General features: G+C 51.9%; 1 long non-coding RNA gene across 1 annotated transcript; it reads right to left on the bottom strand.

The window, feature by feature from the left end:
- Nucleotides 1-338: 338 nt before the first annotated feature.
- On the bottom strand, nucleotides 339-11338 carry LOC132659562 (uncharacterized). Its single transcript, XR_009600116.1, has 2 exons — nucleotides 3101-11338; nucleotides 339-2585 (listed from the first exon to the last, which is right to left on the bottom strand). It is a non-coding gene; the product is annotated as an uncharacterized LOC132659562 (long non-coding RNA).
- Nucleotides 11339-12379: the final 1041 nt, after the last annotated feature.

Genomic DNA, 12379 nt, shown 5'->3' with positions numbered 1-12379 from the left:
CAGGAGGAGGAGGTATAGGATGTGTGTCTAGAGGGGCCACTGGGACCAGAGCTCTAGGGAATTGAGGTCAGCAGGGGCTTACCTACCATTAGGCACCAGGGACCCACTCAGCAGTAAAGCAGGATCAGATTCACATTTCAGGACTATTGCAGGGAAGGGCAGTGCCAGCTGGACCTGGGGACCCAGACAGGAGACACTCACTCATTTTGCCCTCCCCCCAGACGTGGAGCCTCCCCAAAGGTAAGACAAGGCCTTTCCTGTTTCCTCAATACCATGCCATGGCCGATCATGAAGCAGGAGATGGATAAATATTAAGATTTACCAAATGTATACATGAATGCAGGTGTCAAGTACACGTTTATTTAGACCAATATTTTCCAAAATAAATTCCCAAACCAGAAGATCAGTTTCTCAAGAAAGGACAAACATGCTACTTATTTACTTACTACCTCTCTGGGCTGGTCCTCCCATACGTGATCTTGTCCAGTTTAACATAATAACCCTCCCATTTCCACTTGACAAATTCGAAAGCTCAGACTCAGTGAGTTCACCATTTTGTCAGAAACGTTAAATGTCGTGGTGGGGACAAAATTCAAAACCAGGCATTTTTAAAATATCAAGTACACTGTTCTTTCTACCAGAGCACACACCTGCCTGTAAAAAAGAGAATATTCAGGCATTCAGGAGAAGTATGTTCTGTCTTTCCACTGTGGGGTGTGAGTGTGTTCACCAGCCATCCTCTGAGATTTTCCGTTGAACGGTTGTATAAACGGAGGTGGTTCAGCCCTGCAGGACTCATGGGAGGCCTCGCTCGAGGTGTCATCAAAGATAAAACCAAATGCACATCCCAAGGCCCCTGGCAGGCTTGGTTTGCTGGGAGCAGAGGCCGCTTGGCTGGGGGAGCATGGCTGCTCCAGTGGGTGTCTGCAACTGGTTTCCAGCTGGAATGTTTTTAAATAAAGTGATTTGCCCTCTGAACATGTGTGTTTCCAACTCATCTCCTTTCCAAATAGAATATGTCATCACCAAGGAATGATAAATCACAGTGAAGTCCAAATGAAAGGGGTCGCTCGGGCCCCTCTTGGCCACTCTGCAGGGCTGTCATTTACTTAGCTCGGCACTCAAGCCCTCTGCAAACTTGACTTTGCCGCCTCTCCTAATTCACATGACAGGGAGCTGCAACACACGAGGTTACCCTCGTGTCTTTCAAACACAGCCCTCGCTTTTCTGGCTTTGCTCACTCTGTTCTCTTCTTTGCTCTGTGGTTGTCTGTTAAACTCCTATTTGTCACTCAAGGCCCAATTCAAATGTCCCCTTCTCTGCCATCTTTTTATTCTATCATCAATCTGTCTCTCTGTTCCAGCCCCTGTCCCACTATGCATGATCTGTTTTCTTCTGTCTCCCCTACACAGCCTCACTCCTTCCCGTGGTCACAGAGGACAGCTTCAGTTCAATTCAGTCACTCAGTCATGTCTGACTCTGCGACCCCACGGACTGTAGCACGCCAGGCCTCCCTGTCCGTCACCAACTCCCGGAGTTCACTCAAACTCATGTCCATTGAGTCGATGATGCCATCTAACCATCTCATCCTCTGTCGTCCCCTTCTCCTTCCTTCGGTCACTCCCAGCATCAGGGTCTTTTCATATGAGTTACTTCTTCACATCAGGTGGCCAAAGTTTTGGAGTTTCAGCTTCAGCATCAGTCCTTCCAATGAACACCCAGGACTGATCTCCTTTAGAATGGACTGGTTGGATCTCCTTGCAGTCTGAGGGACTCTCAAGAGTCTTCTCCAACACCATAGTTCAGAAGCATCAATTCTTTGGCACTCAGCTTTCTTTATAGTCCAACTTTCACATCCATACATGACTACTGGAAAAACCATAGCTTTGACTAGATGGACCTTTGTTGGCAAAGTAATGTCTCTGCTTTTGAATATGCTATCTAGTTTGGTCATAACTTTTCTTCCACAGCTTCAGTGAGTGACTATTGAATACTGAGTGAATAGTGTCGCGATGGGAACGCCTGCATGGCTGGGATGGGGCGGGAAGCAGAGGAAGGAGGGGTCCATTCCCAGTGGGAAACTCTATGACACGTGTGACTCAGATATTTGAAAATGTTGGAATGCCTGCATGGCTGGGATGGGGCGGGAAGCAGAGGAAGAAGGGGCCCCTTCCCAGTGGGAAACGCTATGACACGTGTGGCTCAGACATTTGAAAATGTTGTTCAAATCCTCCCCACTTCAGCCGCCATTTACCAAAGCCAGCTCTTCAAGGTTTGAGTTATTGGACGGAGCAGGCAAACCGAGGAGCAGAGGTGCGTTTTAAAATGATTTACCTGCTCATAGAGAGAGGCTGGGGAGGAAGGTTAAAGGATCCAGGATTCATTAGCACAGGAAAGGCGGAGCAGAGGGGGCTCATCCTGGAGGTGAGGAGCCTCCTTCACAGGCGAGCCCAGCCCCCAGGCAGGCAGCGTGAAGGCACCCTGGGGGGTGCAGACCAGCCTCCTCTGGGGGGCTGTGTCTCCTCCGTGGAACATCTTCCCTCGCCATGCCCCTCCAGCCTCAAAGCGGAGCTGTAGAGAGAAGCCTGAGGACCAAGTTTACATCCTGAGCACCGCTTATCAACAGGACAACGAGCCACTGTCACATCCTGCTGCAGGGATGTGCTCCTAACGGCTAGTTTTCTCCCATCTCCTCCCATCCCTCAGCCCCCACCCACCTCTCCTTCCCACTGAAGATGAACAGGGCAGCCGCCAAGCCCCAGAGGTTGTCCCTGAGGGCCAGGGCAGAGAGCACCATAACGTCTTCCTGGGACCCCCCCTCAAGTAACAGGCATCCACCTTCTCTCCGTGCACACACACCTGCACACACCTGTACACACCTGCACATACCTGCACACATCTGTACACACACCTGCATGCACTCGCCTGTAGACACACCTGCACTCACCTGTACACACACCTGCACACACCTGTACACACACCTGCACAAATCTGCACATGTGTACACATACCTGTACACATACCTGCATACACCTGTACACACACCTGCACACACATGGACATGCTACTCCCCAACTCACCAAACTCCCCTATGACTTACCTGTGTCCCGTCTAGACCAGAAGCTCCCCAAGGGCAGGCCCTGCCTCTCCTTTTCTGTGTTCTCCCTGCCCTGTATCCGATGGACATCAGTACATATTTGATGAATAAACTAACCAGTGCAAGGGATGAACATTTTCTCCATGGTGGCTGCATGGTGGTATTCGATGGTTCTGTGAGACAAAAGCTACGTTAAAAACTTTTAGAAAAGGAGCCAGAAAGTGGAAGAGGCAAGATAGTTGGTCTCTAAATCCCATGGCCTTTGGGGTAACATCTCAGAAAGAGTTTCTGGGGCTGAAAATAAGGATTTTTCCCCCTGCATGACCTCCATGCCCCTCCCCAATAGAAAAGCCAGCCTTCTAGGTCCCAAGCTCTGGAGGCCTCTGTTACAGGCCCCCAAGTCCCCTCCTCCCTGTCCTTGGTTTCCTGGGGACCCTAAGTCTGGAGGAGGTTAAAGAGAAGGGGAACCTCGGAGGCTACGGAGGGTTGGAGAGCCAGTAGGGGGTCAAAGGACTATGGGGTTCTGAATCTGCTGGAAGACCGTCACCTTCAGGAGGGCACATCCAGGGAGGCTGGCCTCAAGGTCCCAGGCCCCAGGCGGCAGGCTCAGAGGCAGTGGGGCCTCAGGGTGGGCTGTGCAGCTGGGCCAGGGGATGTCTCAGCCTGACCCAGTGTGGATTTTACACATTGTGGGTTGGGGAGGGCCCAGGAATAACTGACAGTGCACGCCCCGCCCCGCATGGCAAGTGGGAGGAATTTGCTTTAGGAACACACACATCACGATTGTGCCCGGCACAGGCAACACACGAGGCCCTTTCCTGAATAGACGGGAGGCCACTGAGGAGCGGGGCCCTCGCTGGGACAACATTTGGCCAGAAGCAGGGTTCGTGTCTCTCCTTCCCACTCTGCAGCCACCACCCTACCCAGCAGCAGGGCAGGCCCACCTTCCCAGTCTGAGTCTGTCTAAACTTGAGAATTTCTAGAAATGTTAGCAAACTCCCCCTAGAACTACTTTCCCCGTCCCACTCCAGAATCCCAGAGTGTCTCTGGAGGAGGTTTCCTGCCCCCCTCTCTGATCCTCGCCTGCTCCTGGAGCCCAGGGGTGGCAGGTGGTGGACGGCACTCAGGAGCCCCTCCATCTACCCAAGGCCACGCAGGCTCTCAGCAGTGGGCCAGGATTCGACCCCTGTCTCCAGACTCCCAGTTCTGGCCCGTCTTGCTGTCCTGGCCTTGACTGCTGGGCAGAGATGAGGCTGCTCCAGAGAGACCAGTGAGCTGAACCAAGTGGGATGAGGAGGTTGCAGAGGGCACTTAGCTTCCCAGCTCTGGGCATCATCTGCTAGTTGCCCTTCCCACTGGTCTTCCCATGCAGGCGGGTCGTCTGTGTCTGTATCCTGGTGAGAAAGGGCATTAGTCAAAACAGGAAGCAGTAAGGGGTGCTTGGGGGCCCCAACATATGGGTGTTGACAGTCAATGACCCAAATCTTCCCTGAAATTGTGTGCATGTGTTAATCATTCAGTCGTGTCCAACTCTCTGCACTTCCATGGACTATATAGCCCGCCATGCTCCTCTGTCCATGGGATTCTCCAGGCAAGAATACTGGGGTGAGTTGACATGCCTTCTTTCAGGGGATCTTCCTGGCCCAGGGATCGAACCCACGTCTCCTGCATTGGCAGGTGGATTCTTTACCATCTGAGCCACCAGGGAAGTCCCTGGAACTAGCTGCCCAGAACTCAGTGCCAAGAGCCATGGGTGGGTGGCGCTCAGACACCAAAGGTAATGCCCTCACTCCAGGCAGCACCCCCACCCCAGTGAGCAAACCCATGACATAAAAGCTCATGTACATGTGACTCTGGCAGAAAGGGGCCAAGTAAAGCCTCCAAGCTGGGCGTGGTGGGTGTTGGCAGCCCAGCGGTGGTGAACGGTGGTGACAGGATGCCTCGTTTCCCCGGCAACGTCGTGGAGCCTGTTCCACAAATACCAGCCAGTGGGTGCCACAGCTGGCGGCCCAGAGGATTGAGGTCTGACGCCCAAGTCTGCCAGCTGCCACCAGGCGCAGAGGGCCCTGGCCACCTCCTCAGCGGCCGCCCCTGTGGCTTGGTTCTGCCTGTATTTATTCTGTCATTCAGCAAACCTCTCACATCTCTGCACCCACATCTGGGCATCTTGGGCATCTTGGTACAATCTCTGCTGAGACTGTCCTTTCTCTTCTGAGTGGTGAGCTCCTCCTTCAACCTTAAGGTCCACTTCAAATAGCCCTTGTTTGGTCACATGACCACCGTGAGATAAGCTCAAGACAGTTGGTGGCAAAGATGGGCCTCATTCAAAAGGCTTCAAGGAAGCTCAAGCTGAGCAGATCAGAACAGGAGGGGAACAGTTGGTCAAGGACAGGACTTCTGGGTGAATAAACAGTTAAGACTCTCCATCAGCTGTCTTGAGGACTTCCCTAGTGGTCCAGTGGTTAAGACTTTGCCTTCTAGTGCGGAGGCATGTGTTCCATCCCTGGTCAGGGAGCTAAGATCCTATGTGCCTCACAGCCAAAAAACCCAAAAAACATGAAACAAGCAATGTTGTAACAAATTCAATAAGACTTTTAAAATGGTCCATATATTAAAAAAATTTCTTTTTAAACTGTCTTTAAAGGCATTGCAGAAGGAACACTGTCTTGCCCTGACCAGATGGCCTGGGACAAGCCCCTTTCCCTCCCCACACCCCAGAATCCCCTGTCCTAAAATGGGGACACTGAAGAAGGTAATTCTTAAAGGCCTTCCAGCCCTGACAGCTTCATGAGTCTGACTCTGGAGTTCCCTTTCCCCTCTCTCTGAGGGTTACCGACCTTCCGGGGGAGCTTACGTCCCACTTGTCCAACTCTAGGCCGGCCTCTGTCCCGCTGGCCTCAGCCTGAGGTGGGGTTGGCTCCGCTAGGTTTTCTAGTGTGGGCTCACCAGCAGGCTCTCCCCAGTCTGCCTGGGGTCTCTGCCACTCCTACTCGCACCCCGCCAGGATTTTCTCAAGGACCTACGACAGCTACGTACTTCCTTCCTTCTCAGATTCTCTTCAAACTGCTTCCCTGACCTCAAAAGGATCCCACTATTTCTGGGGTGGAAAAACCCCTGTGTGGTGAACTCCATGCCCTGAGGCTTCTAGACTTTGCTCATATTGTTAAAACCAGACTACCTGGGAAAGATGGCAGATTGAACATCTAGTCTCATCCCTCCCAAACCCCACCAGAGCTGCAGTAAAGAGAGTCACGTATGTGTGTGCACGTGCGCACACACACACACACACATGCACGCACGCCCGCCAGGGGAGCAGACCACAACAATGTTTGAGAAGCTAGAAGGCAAGTGGAAGAGTGGAACTAACTTCACGGATCCCCAAAAGTGAAATCTCAAACCCACAGCGAAGAAAACTGAGAACCAACCAGTGGAGAGAGAACTCTCAAGGAACCAGAAGTATCTGACCTTTTGGAACTCAGGGTAAAGGAGTGGCAGAAATGAAAAGGATAACCTAAAGTAGCCAAAGAAAGAGGTGGGTCCTGAGGTCCCCTCCGCACCTCACTGATGGACTCTTGCCCTCTCCCATTGCAGGGGAGATAGGAGATGTACACCCTGGGAAAGGGCAGAGAGTGACCCTTTGGTCCGGAGGCTCCAAGATCTCATCACAAACTTAAGAATTAAGTAAATGTGCAAATTCCGAATGCCAAGGCCTGTCCCCACACCTCCTGCCTGAAGCAGAGAGCTGAGTCTTTGCCCTGGGGGTGGAGGTGGGGTGAGGAGGGACCGGAAATGTCTTCTCTGGAGAAAGGAGCCCTGGTGAGCGGTGGCTCTCACCTGTTTGTTCAGATCTCACCACTCCCATCACCATGACATTTCAGGACACTGCCACGTTTCAGGACACTGTGGCCAAGAGAAGTTTCTGCCAGCTTCCGGGAGGGGAAGCAAGCTGCCTTCACAAAGGGAGGCACAAGTTTGGGTTCTTACAGAGACACTGGAAGCTAGAAGACCCTTCAAAACTCAAGAGGTGGTGGGTGGTGATATGATCTAGAATTCTGTAAACAGTGAAACTCTTCGTCAGATGAGAAGTTAAAACACAGAACGTTTCCAGACACACAAGAATTCAAAAATACCCAGAGAACTCCCTTCTCAGAAACCTCTAGAGAACGTGGTCCCTCTTAAAAGGAGGATTAACCCAAGAAGGAAGAGGCCGCCGGGCCCAGGAAGCAGGTGACTCGATACAGAAGAACAACCAGGGGAGTTTCCCCAAAGAGGCCAAGACAGAGGTCAGGCAACAGCTGAGCTCCAGACACGGGGCGAGTAAGTGCTGGGGTGACGGGCTTCTCCGTGAAGATGAATCCAAGAGAGCCCCAGACACACCTAAATGTCTCAGGAGGGCCTTCAGCAACTGGCAAAATGCCTGGAGTGGAATTGGCAATAAACACACAGAAAATCAGGCTATGAAACAAGACAGTGATTAACTTTGAGCATAACTGCACTCTGTAAAGAAGGAAAAAGAGTCATAGCTCACCACATGTTTTTTTAGCTATAGAAAGTGTCTCTGTGGTCTAATAATATTAAGAGTGGCTTGATCTATGCAAAATTGTATCACAGGTCAATGGGGAAGAGCGAGTGTGGGGAGGGCTCCCATGTCTGGGCGGAGCAGGGGGTGGTGAGTCAGGAGACAGTGTCCAGGCTGGAAAATGAAACAGTGAGTGTGCATGTGTGTGTCTGAGGCACAGAGGCCACACCAAATTCTTGGGGAACAAGACTGGGCATGGCTGTTTGGGGGAGGGGCCCGGAATTCTGTTGTGTTTTCACAACCAATCATCTAGAAGCAGGTGTCTCCAACCTCCGGGATCTAATGATCTGAGGTGGAGTTGACATGACAGTAATAGAAATAAAATGCACAGTGAATGTAATGTGGCCGAATCATCCCCAAACCATCCCCACCTCGTAGAAAAATCGTCTTCCACGAGATCGGTCTCGGTGCCAGAAAGGTTGAGGACTGCGGCTCTAGAGCAACCGGACCCCTTAGTAGATCCAGGGCATAAAACTGAAAGCACTGGGGAGAGTGAGGTGGCTGAGCGTTTTTGCCCTGGTGAGTGATGGCCACATGGAGAGCCCTGGGCAGCACAGAGGGGCACAAGCAGTGGACTGGAGTCTTCTTTTGGAGCCTGAGATGCTAAATTACATTCTTGGAGGCAGCCTGCAGCACAGGGGCCTGGGACTATTGAGAACCCAGAAACCTCTCAAGTCCCACCCCCGAGGACCATGAGCAGAGCTCAGTGGCAAGCAGTGGCGAGTTTCCAGCCCGGCCTCATTTATGGACAGTGGTCACACACACCTGTTCAGCCCCAGATCCCAACTGTCCTGGCCTGACACCCTTTGGGTGCTCTGAATATTTGTTGGATTAGTGTCATAGACAAAATATTGACTAAATTTGATCTTAAACCTGTTGTGTGTGTGTGTGTGTAAGTCTTTTTAAGGCTGTCTTCAGGCTGTAAGTGACAAAATAAATGTGTATGTGTCCCTAGCATGCTCTCACTATCCAGACTCACCCCTTCTGATCCTCACCTTCTCTAGGGATGTTTTGTGACCCCATGGACTGTAGCCCACCAGGCTCCTCTGACTGTGGAATTCTCCAGGAAAGAATACTGGAGTGGGTTGTCATACTCTTTTCCAGGGGATCTTCCAAACCCAAGGATCAAATCAGGGTCTCCTGCATTGCAGGCAGATTCTTTACTATCTGAGCCACCAGGGAAGCATTAGGGATGTATAAGGCAGGCGTTTTAGTCTTTCTCTTTGTCCAGAAGACAAAACCGAGAGTCTGAGAGGTTTAGAGCCCCAGGCCACAGGGCTCCTTGTGGAGCCTGAGAAGATATTTCCAAGCTCTCCTACTCTGAGTCTCACCTGCGCTCAGGCATCCTACTGCCTTTTATTTCATCTTTAATTCCCACTCCCAGCAGGCCTCCCAGAACCCTCAGCAGAGAGGAGGGAGGTAGAGGTGTCCAGGCTCTGGCACGGGAGACCGTGTGCACAAACCCCAGCAGAGCCATCGGCTGCCTGCCCTCGGCACCTTCCTCCTCACATAGTTCATCTGAGACCAGCTCAGGGAGCAGCTAAGGGGGAGGGGCTTCCTGTCCACAGCCCGCCTCACTCACATCAAATTTGGAGGGAGAGCCAGGTATCGGGGTCTGAACCCTCCAAGCGGGACCTAGCAGAGAGGGCAGCCAGGGTAAGTGGGGTCTTGCACAGATCAAGCCCTCAGTCTGGGTTGGGCTCTCCCCCCAGCCTCTCTTTAATTCTCGCAACAGTGTTATACATTGGAAATGTTATCCCCATCTTCCAGATGCAGAAGCTGAGGTCCAGGAGCTCCTGACAGGCCAAGTTCACCCAGCTGCAGAGCAGGAAGCAGTACAGCAGAGCCCCCCGCCCCACACCTGCCACACGGAGGGACTGGAGTGGGGTTGCAGGGCGTCAAAACTGCCACGTGGGGCCGGTCCTGGGCCCCCACCGCCGAGGCACACCTCGCACCGAACACGACTGGCTCAAGGGAGGGCGTCGACCGGGTGGCGGGCCTGTGGGAGCTCGGTATTTTTAGTCATTTTGTCATCCAGACCGGGATGGAAAGATGAGAAACCACAGGGCCTGGCACGGGCCTCAGGATGAAATCATGAGCCCAAAATAGGTGGAGCTGAAGCCCTTGGAGGCCTGTCGTGGGGCCTCCACGCTGACAAGCCACAGATGCACTGGGTTCTTTCTTGTTTTTGTTTTTGGAGGGCCCCAGATCTCTTTTAGAAGGTATTAAATCAAAGGCTGTTTGAGCTGGAAGGAACCTTCAAGTCTCAGAGTCTGGCCCCTCCCTGTGTGAATGGGGTCACCGAGGCTGAGAGCAGAGGGCTTTCATCTGAGCACTGATGGGGCCCAGACCCAGCCAGGCCCATCGCTGCAACCCACCCCCTGCCCCAGCCTCCTGCCCTGTCTCCTCTCGAGGGCAGGATGGGGCAGGGTGTGGAGCCTGCAGCCGCCACATGGGGAGGCAGAAAGCCCTGGGCTTGGGGACTGTGGATCCATCTCTTTACTCTTCTGTGATGCCCAGTGTTCAGATGACGATGTTATTATGGCTTTTGTAAGATTCCAAGGAAATGACCTATAAACACAACTTCCCGCTCTATCAACCTCAGGGTGTTTCTGGGAGGAAGGAGGTGTGCATGGTGGTGTGGGAGCCCCTTTTGGAAGCTTCCAGATCCTCCTTCGTTCGTCTCGTTCTGCTGGTATCCACCCTGGTGAGTGGTCAGCCCCGAACACCGGGGCATCGGGACCGTGGTAATGATGTCATTCTCCTGCCTAGTCACTGTTCAGTGTAGGTCTTCTGGGTGTTCTGACCAATAAAGGAGGAAAGGGGGACTTCCCTGGTGGTCCAGTGATTAAGAATCCACCAGCCAATGCAGGGAACATGGGTTTGATCCCTGGTTGGGCAGGATCGCACATGCCCCGGGGCGGCTAAGCCTGCATGCCACAACTACTGAACCCTGTGCCACAACAAAAGATGCAAAGAAAATCCTGCCTCCTGCAACTAAGACCCAATACAGCCGAATAAATGAATAATATTTAAAATATATAAATAAAAGACGAAAGGAAGTCTGCCGGGGGCTTCCAGGGAAGGCTTCTCCAGGATTAAAAGGAAAAAACAAAGCACGTGGGAAGAAAAACTCCCTGGACATTGTCACGAGAATGTGACAATTGGTCTATTACAGCTTTACCGCACGGAGCTCATCTGAGGGCAAAGGACAGCAGAGCAGAGCAGAAAGACAAAGCGAGCCTGGGTCCTTGTAAATCTTACCTGTTTGCCACGTGAGACCACAGAGATGTCCACCTTGGGGTTTTTGATATTTGAAGCCCAGATCATTCCCGCTGCTACACATGAGTCTGCCCAGAAGTACACGGTAATTTTCCTTTTAATGCCAAGGACTTGAATCTCCATGCAGCCCTTTCACAAGACAGGGCAACCTTATTAATCTAGCAGCTTCCCTCTTTTATTTGAACTTCCTGAAGCAGCCTTTCAGCCACTCGTCCACCCAGGACTCAGTGCAGTGGAATGGACGAGTTACAGCTCCTGTGAAAACAGATCTTACTGCACTTGGCTCTTCAGGGAGAAAAAGATGTGGTTTCTTCTATATGTGGATCCCACGAGGAATAGCGAGACCACAGCTTACAGACTCTCGGCTTCCTGGACAGTGTGCCCTCTGTTCTGGGCAGGGAGTGGCCCCAGCCCTGTTTGCTCCTGTCATTCCTGGCTGGTTCCCCACGATCAAGCTGGGAATGGCAGGTGTTTGGAATAGCAGCGTGTGTGTGTTGAGCTTACAACTGTAACTCTGAGTGCGTGAGTCTGTCTGTCCACGTGTGTATGTATAGTTAAACCTGATGGTAGGGGTGGGGGGTGAAATTAAAACATGCATGTGTATTTATGTGGCTAAGTCCTGTGGGTGCGTGTGTGTATATGTGAGACAGAGAGGGGAAAAAAACGAATTTGTGCATGTTTCTCTGTCCACCTGTGCGCCAGTATGCCTGAATTTCAGCTCAGGCCTCTGCAGCTAGAGCAGCAGCTCCTCTGAGCCCGCACAAAGAGGCTAGCGTCCCTTCCAGGCTCCTCACAGGAATCCACCAGGATTAGCTCTGAAGCGCCACTGCTCTCCTCCCAGGTGGGTCTGGACAGATCTGCAGGAATGTAAATTCTGTATCTCCCGTGGGCCACGTTTCTTCCATGAAATTCCCCTCTGCCTGCTGGAATGAACACAGGGATGCCAGACTGAGGCCTCGTTCAGGAGGGCCTCCAGGCCCCCTCAGGGCCGCCATGCTCCAGGGAGTCTGGGCCACTTTGGGAACTCAGATTTACACTTAGTCAAACGTGTTTATCTGGTTTTTCAGGACAGAGGAAGTCAGGAGTATGCGTGTGCTGGGTATTGAGGAGAATCTGCCAGATACAGAGACAGATAGATCTTTAGTCCTTGAATGACCTTGAGCTGCCTGTTCTGACCAAAGGAAGGTTGAGTGAAACAACTAGCCTCCAGGTCTAACTGCTTGTTTATATGCAGCAACGGTCTTCAATTTTTGGTCTCAAAACATCTTTATGCTCTTAAAAATCATCAACAAACTCACAGAGCTTTAAATTATGTGGATCATATATATCCATGGGCTTCCCTGGTGGCTCAGATGTAAAGAATCTGCTCACAATTAGGGAGACCCAAGTTCTATTTCTGGATCCAGAAGATACCCTAGCAA

Source organism: Ovis aries, chromosome 3 (genome assembly GCF_016772045.2).
Source record: "Ovis aries strain OAR_USU_Benz2616 breed Rambouillet chromosome 3, ARS-UI_Ramb_v3.0, whole genome shotgun sequence".
NCBI classification, from domain to species: domain Eukaryota; kingdom Metazoa; phylum Chordata; class Mammalia; order Artiodactyla; family Bovidae; genus Ovis; species Ovis aries.
This window is presented reverse-complemented; position numbering and strand designations above follow the sequence as displayed.